This window comes from Cavia porcellus, unplaced genomic scaffold, assembly GCF_034190915.1.
Source record: "Cavia porcellus strain 051 isolate PalLab524CR breed Dunkin Hartley unplaced genomic scaffold, mCavPor4.1 scaffold_3, whole genome shotgun sequence".
NCBI classification, from domain to species: Eukaryota; Metazoa; Chordata; class Mammalia; order Rodentia; family Caviidae; genus Cavia; species Cavia porcellus.
In genome coordinates, this window is record NW_026947486.1 from 60114001 (window position 1) to 60127229 (window position 13229).

The following is a 13229-nucleotide window of genomic DNA, read 5'->3' on the forward strand; positions in this document are numbered from 1 at the left end:
ATCCAATCCCCGTGAGGACATGCAGACAAAGGCCTTGATCCTAGGCCTCTCCCAGCATTTATTATCTTGTGAAGAAAGAGGAGTGGCTCAGGGGCAAGTGATAGTGAGGATGTTGGGGATTACTGAGTAACTTGAGCTGGCTGGCCAGGTGCAAGAATGGCATCTCTGTAATTTGCAGAGATAAAGATAATCCAATTAAGGTAGCAGTGGAATTGTTTTGGGGAGCTATCACTTTGCTTTGTGATAAGCAAACTCTTGTGCCCTAGGGAGTCATAGCCTCTTATTGTGAGGCTCCTACCCAGTTGAGATTCCTGGAGCTATTTGCTCTAACATCTCGCAAACTCAATCCTATATTGTGCAGAACAGGGTGAGGAAACAGGACTGTGTGATGGTCATATATTTTGCATATTAGCACCTTGGCTATCCTTATTTGCAATGCTCAGAACCAATTGAAGAGAGAAGGAAATACCCTAGCCAGCTTTTTGCATATCAGTATAAGGAAATGAGTCTCCAAGTAATCAAAGTCATAGTAATTGTTTTGGATTCAAAAGGCGTCACTGGTCCAGTTGTCTCCCACACAAGACAACAGAAAAGATGGCTTGAGGATATCACAAGAACCAGCTGTGTGCCACCCTTTGAAAGCTCCAAATTGCAAGATGATACAATTTTTTTAGAAGAAAGCCTCAAAAAATTATCTTAATGTATCATAGTAGCTTAGGGAATGGGGTTGATTTTCTAGAATTCACCAATCTGAAGCCCTTACAACCACCATTAAGATCCATGCAAATGGACTCAGTTACTGCCATAGCTGGAAGAAGATGTTGACATCATCCACATGGTAATGATTTTAATTCAAGCAAATTGTAAGAGTTGTGTGATCATGGAAGCTTGCATCCAGGTTTTGAAGGCCTGGTCTACCAGGTAATATTCCTTTGAGAGGGCAGTGTATATAGTTCTGAGTGGGAAGGTGAAAGTGCAATGAAGATCCCAGCATATTAGAAAAGCCAGTAATGTGGAATGTCAGAGAAAAGCCACAAAGACTGAACAAAATCAGCCCAAGGGAGAGGCCATGAGGAATATACCCACTGGTAGTGTTGTAAGAGTTGGAAAATCTTTGGAGTATATATCTTATATTGCCCCCAGGTCCACACATAAAACTACAGGTCTTAATGTTTTCCCTGCTGGATTTCGGTGTTTCCTTGGTTTTATTCTTTTCTATTCACTTATTTCTTCATTTTGGAGTGGGAATATTTATCCTGTGCCATTGTATATGGGAAGTGTTTAACTTTCCCTTCATTTTTATTGGGGCTTATGGCTAAAAGCTTGCCATGAACTTCAGATGATACTTTAGATTTGGACTTGTTAGCAATGCTCAAACTATGAAGAATTTGGCAACTCAGAGATGAACTAAATATCTTTTGCATAAAAGGATATGCCCAAGTCTTGAGGAGGCCTGGAGGATAGAATGTTTTGATTCATATATAGGTGTCCTCCAAAGCCTCCTGCATTCATAGGTGGGGCTTTAGGGAGTTAATCGGATCCAAGGTGCATGATAATCTTCAGTGGATTAGTCCACTGATGGGTTTACAGCTGGGTATAATGTTGGAAGGTGAAACCCAGTAGAAAGAGTTAAGTTACCTTGGGCATGTCCCGAAAGGGTATATATCTCTCCTCCTCCCTCGATGCTTTGTGGCTTACTCCCTGCCTTTACATGAGCTGTTTCTCCTCTCACATTCTATGTTACAATTTCAACCTGCCTACAATTTTAACAACTATGGACTGAAACCTCTACAATCTGTGATCAAAAGTGATAGGATTATTTCCAAAAGATGAGAAGTATAAAACAAAAGAGGCCTTTATTCTGAGAACACAGACACCCCCACCACCCCCACCCCCCACCCCCACCTCCCGGCTGCTGGAGTCCGGTGATCTCTCTGGCAGACACGTGGTGTGGGGGGTATATAAGTAGCCTAAGCTTAGGGTAGTGCCCTGGGGCCATTAGAGATGCACAGGTATTTCATTGGCACACCTTAGTGCCAGGGGCAGATTTCTAAGGGTGGGGGGGGAGATAGAGTCACAGGTAAATCTCTAAGGGCGGGAGAGATAGGAGCTCCCTGGTTCTGGTTGAGGTTTTTTTCAGCTACAGTGTCTGGCCTGAGCCAAAACCCTTTCATATCCCGTCTTATATTTATTATGAAAAGGGGCAAAGATTTCTTTCTTTAACTACTTCCTGCTGGCAGGGGGCGCTGTCCTGGAGTCTACGGGAGTCAACAGGATGACAGTTGATGCCCAGGTAGATGCTGATGCCAGGTGTTTTAGCCAGGACAACTTCACTGGTGAATGCATGTATGTTAGACTGGAAAAACAAAGAAACACGATGTTATGAGGAGACATCGCACTGTCATATTTAAGGACCTAGGTGAGGTAGAGGGAAAGGTGCCTTTGATTTAGGCATGTCATTATATCAGGATGACGTTGAGGTAGGATCATTATCATGGTGAGGTAAAATTCTGAAAATTAAGTGTGAGGTTAGAAGGAGTGAAGTTATGAGAGGTGATTATTCCCCCATCTGAAAGCATAAAAGTTAAGAGGGTAGGTGTGTAAAACTTGTCTCTGGTCCAGGAGTTGAAACAATAGGGGAGTAGGGAAGGCAGTGGCTGTACCAGTATAGGGAAATTAAGGGCTTAGGCTTTCAGGGATGTCATGTTTAACCAGACAGCTGAGGGTAGAAAGAACAACAACAGTTATCACATAGAACATTATGAAGATGATCTTATGCATAATGTGGGAGTCTTTAGGAAAGACTCTCAAGAGTCCTGCTGTAAAAATGATCATTAGTAGAGCATAAGAAATTAGGAACCAAAGTGGATAACAAAACATGACTTAGCCTGTTAACTGTGGCTGCAAGACCTTTGTGAAACGGAGATGGGTGGGCAATAGGAGATGAGATGACCACTCAGAATTATCATATTTAGGGCTGGGAGGGCACCTCTTAGCCTGAGTGATGTGAAACCAGGATGGGAGTCCAGCAACTTTGACCGCTGTAGGGGTAGCCAAGTAGACCAGATAAGGGCCACTCCACCTTGGTTGTAGTCTTGTGGATGTAGAACATTTGAGATAAATTAGATCTCCTGGGGATATAGGAGGATCTGGTTTGGCCTCTCCAGAGGGTTGTGGAAGGCAGAGATCAGCATGTTGTCACAACAGGTGTCAGAGGAAGGAGAGGACTGGGACATACTCAGCCAGGGGAGGGAGATTTTGGGGAGTAGGAAGATTGTGGAGTAAGAATGGCTTGCCGTACATAAGTTCAAAAGGACTTAAGAAAGTAGGAGCCTGGGGAAGTGCCCTGAGCTTGGCTAAGGCTAAGGGCAAAAGTTGAGGCCAAGGTTGGTGTAGTTCTAAAGTGAGTTTTGTAAGATGTGTCTTTATGAGGCCATTTGCCTTTTCTACTTTTCTTGAGGATTGTGGATGGTATGGGATGTGTAGGTGCCAGGTGATGTGTAAGCTCGAGGATACCTGTTGAGTGATCTGAGAAATAAAGGCGGGACCATTATCTGACTGAATACTCAGAGGTAGACCAAACCTGAGAATGATTTCTTGTAATATGACTTTGGTAACTACATCAGCAGTTTCCCTGGTTGTGGGAAAGGCTTCTATCCATCCTGAAAAGGTACAAACAAAGGTGAGAAGATATTTTAGAGTCTTGTGGCAGAGCACGTGTGTAAAATCTGCCAATCCTGACCAGGAGTGTGTTCTCAAAACTGATGGGTAGGAAAGGATGGGGGTGCAATACGTCCCTGAGGAGAGGTCCTGGCACAGAGATCACAGGTGTAAGTAATCTTAAGAATGATAGCTTTTAGAGAAGGGTGTGTGACTATTGGGGTTAAGAGTTTGTATAGGGCCTGTGATCCTATATGAAAACAGTTGTGTAAGTCAGTGATGATGTCTGAGGCCTGTTGATGTGGAAGAACAAGTTTTGATCCTTGAAAAATCCATTCCTGAGTGTTTTGTGTGTAACCTGGTTTATGAAGTAGCTGTAACTGCTCTGGTGAATAATTAGGCTGAGGTAGACTGTTTGGGACTAACGGGAGAAGGTGAGAAGGGCAGGGCCCTTGTGCAGCTAGCTTGGCTTGTGAATCTGCAAAGGTATTGCCTTGAGCAATAGGATCTGTAGAGTTTTGGTGTCCTCTACAATGAATAACTGCTGCCTGCTTTGGAAGTTGGGCTGCCTCTAGAAGTTTAAGGATAAAGGGAGCATTTAGGATGGGGTTTCCCTGAGTGGTAATAAAACCTCGTTCTTGCCAGATAGAGAGGCATGAGAGTGTAAAATGCTAAATGTATATTTGAGTATATTTATAATCTTGTCTTTTGCTAGTGTAAGAGCCCTTGTAAGGGCAATAAGTTCTGCCCTCTGTGACGAGGTGCCAGGTGGCAGTGGATTTGCTTCTATAACTTTTGACTGGTTAACTATTGTGTATCCTGCCTTCTTTTAGTTGTCTGTGTTTGTTGAACTGCCATCTTTGAACCATGTGTCAAAGGCCAAAGAGAGAGGTATGCTACTGACGTGAGGGAAAGAGGTGGGAGTCATCTGTAAAAACTCAATACAGTCATGGTGAGGATGGTCCTCTGAGGTGGGAAGTAAGGTGGCTATATTAAGAGGACCAACAGTTGCAATAGAGATGCAAGTGTCTTGAGAGAGAGCTAAATGTTCCTGTTGAAGGCAAGAAGGGGTCATTAGGGCAGGGAGCACCTTATGTGAGATAAGCTCATGTAGGTGATGAGGTGAGTGTACTGTAATAGATTGCCCTAATGTAAACTTTTTAGCTTCCTGTGTCAGGAGGGCTGCAGCTGTAAGAGCTCAGAAACAAGGAGCCCATCCTTTTACTGTGTGATCTAACTGTTTTGACAAGTAAGCTACTGCTTGAAAATAAGGTTCCTTTTTGTGTCCTAGTACACCTATAATGTTGTGGCCCTGAGAAGTAGCGTATAGGATCAAAGGTTGGGTGGGATCAGGAAGGGTAAGAGCTGGAGATTTTAGGAGACCCTCTTTCAATTTTTGAAAAGAGGCATGTATGTGCCTAGTAAGGTCCAGGGTTTCTGATAAGGGACACTTAGTGGCCTTGTAGAGGGGTTGAGCTAGGGCTGCAAAGTTAGGAATCCAGAGACAAAAGAAATTAGCTAAACTTAGGAAAGACGTAACCTGCCATTTAGTTGTGTGCACCTGGAGATCATGAAGAATTGCCTTAGGATCTGAGGTGATGGAGCGAGGGGTGGGGGTGAGAGCGAGACCTAGGTATTTGACTTTTGGGGAAGCTATCTGGACTTTAGCAGGAGAGACCCTGTATCCACGACTAGCAAGGAAATTAAGAAGACTGGCTGAATGGTGTATGGCTAACATATGGGATGGAGAACATAATAGAAGGTCATCTATGTATTGAAGAAGAACACTAGGTATGAGATCAAGTTCTGTGAGGTCAGTAGCGAGAGCTTGACTAAAGAAGTGGGGACTATCTCTGAACCCTTGGGGGAGCACTGTCTGTTTTAATGTTGAACTTTGGTCACCCTTTAAATGTTTTGTTTTTGATGCAGTAATTAAGTGTAAAAAATTGTGAATACATGTAATTGTTTTATTAATGTAACAAATCTGCCACTAAGGACTATAGTTTAAGGTAATGCGTGTGGTTATTAAGTTGACCAGGGGTGGATTGTTATGGTTTGATAACTAGTGGTCAACTTAACGCCAGCTGGATTACATCAGCATGCATTGAGAGAAGATGCTCCACCTGAGAAGGGTTGCCAGAATAAATAGGTGGAGAAGAAGAGAGGTGGAGAGAGGAGAGGGGTTGAGGCGTTATGGAGGCATTATTAGTTCTCCTACGAGTTGCTGTCTGAGCTGTTGGTTCTCCTGGAGAAGCTTTGGTCTTCACATCGAGCATTGCTTCCTGGCTCTGGAGGGGAAGACATGTGCTGCCTGGTCTCCAGGATGAACTCGTCACGCTGCTTCCTGGCACGTTCCCGACTGTGCTTGTCGTCGGAGGAGCTCAGGGCCTCCGTGTCACTGAGGACAGCTGTGGTTCCTTTCAGGACAGCCCCGCTCTTTGTTGTAAGTGAGACTTCTCAGCTCCAGTGTAGAACCCTCATCCCACTAGCACAGCTCCTTCATCCTGCTGGCATGGACTTTCTGGCTTCCACCGCTGACTCTTGGGTCTTCCCGGCACAAATCCGTAAAAGAGACTGGCATGAGTCCTTGTGGGCCCTGGACTTCCAGTTGGACTCGTGGAGGCATTGTCCTGAGCTCTGGGTTTTTATCTGGACTCATGTGGGACATTGCCATGGGGTTTAGACCCTTGACTTAAATAATCTATGTCGTTGGTGTTTGCGGATAGATTTCCTGCATTCTCCTGTGTTAACTTTCAGTGACCATTATAAAAATATTATAAACTCCATGTCCTGACCTGAATTGTTCTCTGTGTACAACCCCTGACTACAACACTGTCCAAGCAAGTTGTTGAGACCTGCGAGTGTCTGAGTCAGTCCATGTAAACACAAAGAGGTTTTGGCAATCAGGGTGTAGGGAGATAGTGAAAAAGGCATCTTTAAGATCTATAACTATAAAGTGAGTGGTGGAGGGAGGGATATGAGAGAGCATGGTATAACAATTTGGCACCACTGGGTGAGTCAGGGTAACAGCACTGTTAATTACCCTAAGGTCCTGTACCAGGCAATAGGATTCATCAGGCTTGAATACCAGGAGAATGGGAGTATTGTGGGGTGAATGGGTAGATATAAGAAAACTGTTGTCTAAAAGCTGCTTAATTATGGGTTTAAATCCCCTTAAATGTTGGGGAGTTATGGGGTATTGGGGAGTGCAGGGAAAAATTGAGGGATCCCTGAGATGGATTAAAACAGGCATGGCATATGTAGCCAGAGTAGGATTGGATGTGTCCCAAACCATGGGGTCAACAAAAGAAGAAGGAAGGGGAGAAATGGCTTTGCAATGCATTGTGAGGCTTTTTGGAGGATTAGGGCTGTGGGGAGAGAGAAAGTGAAGGAAAAATTAAGCTTTTGAAGAAAGTCTCTACCTAAAAGGGGTGCAGGACATCTTGGGATTACTAGGAAGATATGGGTAAAGAAAAGAGTCTGGAATCTACACAAGACAGGCCCAGTCTGCAAAGGTTGATTAGGCTGGCCATCAACGCCCACACCAGAAATCAAGGACTTACTACAAGGTTCTGCCCACAACAGAAATCAAGGACTTACTACAAGGTTCTGAAAATTCAGGAAGTACACTATAATTCATCCCCGTATCCACAAGCAGAAATATTATCTTACCTGAGACCTCCAGTGAGACTTGGGTCTCCGACAAGTTTACCAGAGTGGGGGCTGTGAGCCCTGAGCCCCGTCAATCTTCTGCAGAAAGTCCGAGCAGGTCAGTCAGTGACGAATCTGGCATTGATGAAGTCTCCTGTGAGGGTGAGGGATTAGAGGATGGCTTACCCGCTCGCTGGTGGCTAGGACAGTCACTCTTCCAATGCCCTTTAAGGTTGCAGTATGGACAGGGCCCTAGAGGGACACCAGGGTTAGGACAATCTTTTGCCCAGTGTCCTTGTTTGCTGCATTTGAAGCATGGTCCGGGTGGTACTTGGGCAGCCACACCTTGTTGTGGATTTCTTGTCTTGGGAGCTCTGAGTGCCACTGCTAAAAGGTCAGACTGATATTTAGCAAAGTTTAATTTTTGAGCTTGCTTCTTCTCTTTTTGAATCTTATCTCTATTGTTGCAGATACAGAAAGCTAATTTAAGTAGATCCCCTTGCAGAGTTTGAGGGCCATGTTCAACCTTTTGTAATTTTGCACGAATATCAGGAGCAGACTGGGAAATAAAATAAGAGTTAACAACAATCATCCCTTCATGAGAGTCCGGGGTCACATTAGTATACTTAAGTAAGGTTTCCCGAAGCCGATTTAGGAACACAGCCAGGTTTTCATTAGCCTCCTGGACCTGTTCTAATAGCTTGTTGTAGTTAGTATGCTTGTGAGCAATATTATTAAGGCCCACAATCAGACATTCAATCATCTTATGTAATTTTGTTGAACCTTGTCCATTCTGATAGTTCCAGTTAGGATCTTGGTCTGGCACAGTTACAGGCTCAGGGTCGTTATCAGTGGTGTTTGCCTTATTCCTGCAGTCAGCTTTTTCTTGAGCTGCTTGCCACAGCTGATTTCATTCTTGTGAGCTTAGGGTGATATTTAAAATCACATAAACATCCTTAAAATGTAAGTCATAGCAATTATTAATAAATTCAAATTGCCTGATGTAATTCTGTGGGTCAACAGAGAAGCTACCTAATTTATGAATAATCTGGGATAGATCAGAAAGGGAGAAGGGCACATGTATATTGACCAGCCCCTCAGGGCCAGCTTGTTCTTGAAGCAGTAGCAGAGCCTGAGGAGAAGAATGTGGAGTAGAGGGCCATTGGGCTATCTGTCTGATAGATGTGTGTGAGCAATTATCTGCAGAGTGGCTACAGAGCGGCTGCTGCTCACCCTGCGACAAGGAAACACAGGCAGATGGCATCTCACTGTGTGCCTTGCAACGAAAGAATTGCTGTCGGCAACCATCATATGGACCACAACAGGGCGGCTGTTGCTGTTCACAAGAGGAGCCACAAGGGGGAGCCCATTGACCGTGAGACCCATCCGAACATGGCAGTGCCCATTGACTGTGAGACCCTTCCGAACATGGCGGCACCCATTGACCATGAGACCCGTTCGAACATGGTGGCGCCCTGTCACGTAGTGGAGGGCCCCAGTATGGTGACTGTTCCCGGCACAAGCTGGAACAATCATGCTGCTTGCCGGAATGGCACAACAAACGAGATCTAGTGTGGTGGGCGGGTGGCAAAAATGATGCAGAGGGCAGAGCAGAGCTGCTGGGAGAGGAATGCATCACGGAAGGCTGAGAAGGAGATGATCGCACAGTGGGAGGTAACTTCTGCACAGGCACAGAGGTACCAGAGCTGCCAAGAGGATCAGGGATGGGGGAGGGGAGGGCGGTCTGGCATGAGGTAATGGCAAGGAACCAGTTTGGGGGTAGGCAGGCGGTGGCCAGGGAAAAATTGTAGGAACATCATTGAGCATATACTGGGAGCACAACGAAACAGCTTGGGTCACAGCAGAGCTGGCTAAGAATATTTGCGTGGGGTTACAGGACTTAATGAGAGAAGGGTGTGTTTTCAGAACAAGGAATACCTCTATGTACAGAAGTTCTATGACCCTGTCACTGGCCCAGCAAAAATCATATAGAGTTTGGAGAATACAGGGATCAAATGTTCCTTCCTTGGGCCAACTATTGTCGATAAGCAGATAGGTTGACCAGACCTCCTGAAAGTAAAAAGTTAATAATTTAGTCTTTATGGTACTTTTAATCTTAAGAGTACATAAATTGGAAATTAACCATTGTAGAGGCGTTTTTTGGAAGTTAGAAAATATGTTTCCCATGACTGATTCAGGCAAGAAATAAGCTGTGGTCCAGAGAACAAGCCGTCACTGGTTCTGCGGTGCCACACCGCGGCTAAGGTTCCAAAAGCTCATATATTCCAGTCGTCACTGAGAGATTTATGAGTGGAGACTACATGGGGTCAGTGACAGTTTTGCCCATGAAAGCATGAGGCTTTTTAAGGCAAGTGAGGGTCCTTCAGTGTGGGTGGTCCAAAAATCTCTGCTTTGGGCTATCCAAACCCAAAGAACGTGAAAGATTTTAGAGTACAGACTCAGGTTTGCCCAGAAAAACCCTGCCCAGATTTCATGTCCTAAGGACATGAAAATGCCACAGACCCATACAAATGGGGAGAACAGTAGACTGGGTGGAGCCCAACGCCAAGAGTTCCCCAGAGAGTGCTCACCTGAAATCAATCTGGTCGGTGGTGAGTGTGGGAGGCTGGGGACAAGTCAAACGGGTCTTGGGAGAGGAAAAAGCATGGAATTAATCCAGGATGTTATCTGGTTCGTGAATCAGCTGAGGGCCTCAACTGGGAACTCAAAACGGGTGTGTCCCAGGTGTCAATCGCCTGCCGATCAAGTCATGGCACCAAATGATAGGATTATTTCGAAAAGATGAGAAGTATAAAACAAAAGAGGCCTTTATTCTGAGAACACGGAAAGAGATAACTGACACCCCCCCCCCCGGCCGCTGAAGTCCGGAGATCTCTCCGGGGACACGTGGTGTGGGGGGTATATATGTAGCCTAAGAAATGAACAGGTATTTCATTGGCACACATTTGGCGCCAGGGGCAGATTCCTAAGGGTGGGAGGAGATAGAGTCACAGGTAAATCTCTAGGGATGGTGGAGATAGGAGCTCCCTGGTTCTGCTTGAGGCTTTTTCAGCTACAGTGTCTGGCCTGGGCCAAAACCCTTTCAAAAGTAAACCTTTTCTCCATAAACTTGTAGGTTCCATATATTTTGTTCCACCAACAAGAAAGTACCTAAAATAGGGAAGGAGGGATTTCAGAGAAGGAAATAAAAGCAAGAGGACTGTGACGAGGAAAAAAGAATTTAAACCATGGAAATAGTAGTAGTTTTGCAAATAAGAAAGTGGCCAAGCATTGAAAGGAGCAGGGAGAGATGGAAGTGTTAGTAGAAAAAATAATTAATACACATTATGTACATTTATTAACACTCAAATAATAAATGTAATCATTATGCAATATAAACATATTAAAAATAAACAATGAAATAAATACATCACATTTCTTAACCCTCAGGATAAGAAATTGCAGTATCTTTTACTTTCATTTTACAAGAGAACAAACTGAGGATCAGAAAATTATATCACTTTACCAGAATCACACAAGCAAAACTGGGATTCAAATCCAGCTTTTGTAATTCAGAAAGCTTTGTGCTTTCCTCAATAGTAGAATCACTCTTTCATTCTCTCATCCACTCAATTTTTATTGAGCACCTATTTTGTACCAATAACTATGCCAGGTCCTGGAGATATAGATACAAAGAAGACATCAACTCTGCCTGACAGTGTTAGCTCTTTCTAGAAGTGTACATGATGGTAAACAATGCCAGAAAAGTAGAATTTATCAAAAGCTTCACAGGAAAGTGAAGATTACTGGGCTGAGCTTTGAAGAAATAGTAAATAAAATGGTTAGCCAGGCTTAAAATTAGATGACTGAGAATGGCATTCTGTCTACAGGAAAACATGCGAAGATCATTTTAGTGCAAGCCAATTTCAGGTTAATTAAACTAACCTTGATTTATTCACAAACCTGACCTTGTGAACCCTGTTCTTCAATTAAGCTAAAATGGTGTTATGGTTGATACATCGTTTCAACCTGAAAAGTTTAGGAGTTTAACTAAACAACTCAGCAGAGGGCCAGGATCCCTTTTTTGTAAACACCCTCATCCTGTGCAAGAGGTGGCAACAGAAATAGTGTGAGTACTACACTGCCCTGGTGGGGTTTGTGGGGTAGCCTCCCTACAAAATAAGGGACAAAAAGAGGCTTGTTCCCCATTTTCCTCTTGTTGCTTTTGCTGTCTTCTGCCACCTTGAACAGTTGCCCCTGTGCTCTACCACTCTGGTTTGGAGCCAGCTGATTATGGACTGAAACCTCCACAAACTGTGAGGTAAATAAACCTTTCTTTCCTTAATTTAGGGTGTTTGGCATTTTGCTTCAGCAATGCGTAAAAAGTAACCAAGGAAGATGGTATTCACATATATTGTGTGTCTCTGGTGATGTTTCCAGAATATGTATATCTGAAATGTGGCTGAAAAGAGAGGTGGGATTAATAGGAGCTCTGTCTAGAGTGGTGGGCACAGAAAAATTGCAAGACACAAATAGAATTTATTATGGAAATGCCTCTGTCAGAGTGAGTTGTGTCTGAAGAGGAAAACGAAAGAGAGAGAAGAAATCAGAATCTCAAGAGAAGTGAAACGTTACTTAATTAAAACAGTGAGGGACTCAGGATGAAAACCGAGTAGAAAAAAATATAAAACAAATGTAAAATTCCAAAAAGCATGTGCTTCCAGTTAAAACATCTTTAAATAATTCCCAATCATTTAAAGAGATCCTTTAAATTATATTTGCCATGCAGGCAGCTTGTTGAGATAAATATGTCACTGCTTTCCTTGTTGTAACTTTTGTAAGGACACTTCTAAAGGAGTCCTGTGACTGGGCCAGATGAGACTGCTGATGGGCCAAGGAAGCCTGCCTTTGACTTCAGCAACAACAAAGAGCTGAAAAACAAAATCCATGGAAAGCCAACAGCCCAATTTGAAGTTTAGAGAAAGAGCGAGTCTGTTTACCCTCTAAACTCACAAAGAGAATACTTAATGCCTCATGATGCTTTTTGCTTTACAACATCTGCAAGATTTGGTGAATGGAATGTGACCTTTTAGTATCTAAAATCAAGGCATAATTTCTTCCTGGAGTCCTTGTTCTGTTTCCTGGAATGTGGCAGAGTTTCATCATGATGATGATTATAACTAGTTTTTGGAACCTGCTTTGTTTTTATGCACTCAGGAATATAGTTATTATGTAAACCTTGTAGCTGTCCGTTGGATTCTCAAGGCAGTCAGTGGAGCTGAGGGTCATCGTAGAGAAGAAGAAAGAAGCATGTAAGCTTATTGAGCACCAAATATCTTGAAATCCAAAGAAAGATTTTAACATCCATTTGCTCACTAGAGAAGGGAATTTCACCTTGTATAGGCATGTACATTCCCTAAGTGTCATACAGAGAGCCCTAAACCTGTTTCACCTACTGTTTTGTTCAATCCAAGAAAAATATTGGCCTTACATATTGTTTCTTTAATATAGATAAATGTTTTTTTAAAAAAATGAATCTATTTGAGTCATGTAAATTCTCTTGATTTTATTGATATATATATATATATATATATCAAACTCACAACCTTGCACTTTCCAGGCAGGTGCTTATTCCACTGAGCTAAATCCCCAGCTCTTTATTGTAATACATTATGGCTCTGCCAGGAAGATCCAAAAAAAGAATGTGATTTCTCATGTCAATAGGTTATTGACCTCCATGATTTCTGTGTGGCAATGACACATCCAAGGCAGTTTAGAATGAAATTTGAGATTTAAAGTTAGATACTTTAACCACAAAACAAACCTGCCTTTTTTTAATTCCTTTTCTATGCCTTTCAGTATGAGGAAGGTCTGCAAACAGCCCTTACATTCCTCAACAGGTCAGCCAATTTTACAGG

The 13229-nt window shown here is 43.3% G+C and overlaps 1 long non-coding RNA gene across 1 annotated transcript in view; it reads right to left on the minus strand.

Moving 5' to 3' along the window:
* The window catches only part of LOC134475473 (uncharacterized), a 71381-nt gene that overhangs the window by 14366 nt on the left and 43786 nt on the right, over window positions 1-13229 (minus strand). Inside the window, exon 2 of the long non-coding RNA XR_010046607.1 lies at window positions 7333-7465. This is a non-coding gene — a long non-coding RNA (uncharacterized LOC134475473). The remainder of the gene's footprint in view (window positions 1-7332; window positions 7466-13229) is intronic.